We start from the raw sequence: 1,291 nt of genomic DNA, 5'->3' as shown, positions 1-1,291 counted from the left end.
ACCATGTTGTTTTACTGCTCATCTCTCAGGCTACAGCTGGTTCCAATATCAAACAATCTTCCTCTTTTCACATTCTCTCAAGCACATGTAAAAACACATCTGACTGTGTACACAAATCTTTAGAGTCGTAGTACCCAGGGACAATCAAATACAGTTGTTCAAATGTAAAGTTTACTATATTTTTTAAATAGATTTTTTATTTGTTTGCTATTATACATGGGTCCGTAAAACTAATGTTAATTCAGGATTTATTAAGCATGAACAAACAATGAGCATGCTGGTTTTGAAAGTAATTATCCTTTTCGGTAAGACATTAGTAAATGTGTTTAATTTATAGCTTCTTAGGTATGAATCATCCTTAGTTATGTTTTCAAGGTTAACTAACCATTTCTTAATGATTAAGTAAGGCTAAATAATGTGTAGTCGTTATAAAGTGCTACCATGTGTTAAGACGAACTGATGGATATTCTTACAGTATACAAATCTTATATATATGCTTGTATGTATGTATATATTGCCTCTCTGTCAGCAAWTTTTTTTGTAATCTTTTAAAAGGGACAAATCAATAGTTTTAAAGGCTTTTTGAAGATCTTTTAAAGTTTTTTTTTTCTGGAGCTTTTGAAATTTAATGTCACAAAAAGGAATTTTGTTTGTTTGTGGGCCATTTAACTCTTTATTAAAATATCTGGATATAAAAAAGCTCTGCAAGGAATGAACCAGTGTTGTGTTGACACATAGACAAGTTAGCAAATTTAAAATAAATGAAATTAGCTCTCTTTCTYTTTGATATCATTAGTCTGTCACAAAGACATAATTTGTTAGTTTCTTTAGTTGACTGTAAGAAAAATACCAAATATAAAACAGTTTTACACATTAAGTGTACTTTAGCATCAACAAAGCAGTTTCCAAAGATCCATTAGCTTTAAAAAATGACCTACAGTAGATGTCATCTAAAGGATGATGCGTCCCTCAGATTTTTTAMAATTTCCTAACAACATAACTCTCAGACACTGTCCAGCTGTTGTAGATAGTGTTTGTTTAGGTTTAACATGTCCTATTTTGTCTTCCGCTTTTTCACTTACCTATTTTTTATGCTCACACTAGTTATATGCTGTTAAGGTATAAGTAGTCAAAGTACAACAAAAAACTTTAAAGTATCTTTAGAAAGAACTACCTGTGTTTATCAAAACGTACTTTGAAAGATTAAAATAAGACTACTTGGACGTAAATTATAAGAAGTGAAACATAGTTTAAAGCATGTGCACAATAAAGTGTGTGTGTGTGTATATAT

At 30.2% G+C, this 1,291-nt stretch overlaps 1 protein-coding gene across 14 annotated transcripts in view; it reads left to right on the top strand.

Moving 5' to 3' along the window:
- mbnl1 (muscleblind-like splicing regulator 1) overlaps nt 1–1,291 on the top strand; it is a 45,088-nt gene that overhangs the window by 1,639 nt on the left and 42,158 nt on the right. The gene's annotated exons all lie outside the window — the stretch shown is intronic.

The sequence above is a fragment of the Austrofundulus limnaeus genome, unplaced genomic scaffold (genome assembly GCF_001266775.1).
Source record: "Austrofundulus limnaeus strain Quisiro unplaced genomic scaffold, Austrofundulus_limnaeus-1.0 Scaffold361, whole genome shotgun sequence".
Classification (NCBI taxonomy): Eukaryota; Metazoa; Chordata; class Actinopteri; order Cyprinodontiformes; family Rivulidae; genus Austrofundulus; species Austrofundulus limnaeus.
The sequence above is the reverse complement of the archived record's forward strand: the minus strand, read 5'-3'. Positions and strand labels throughout refer to the sequence as shown.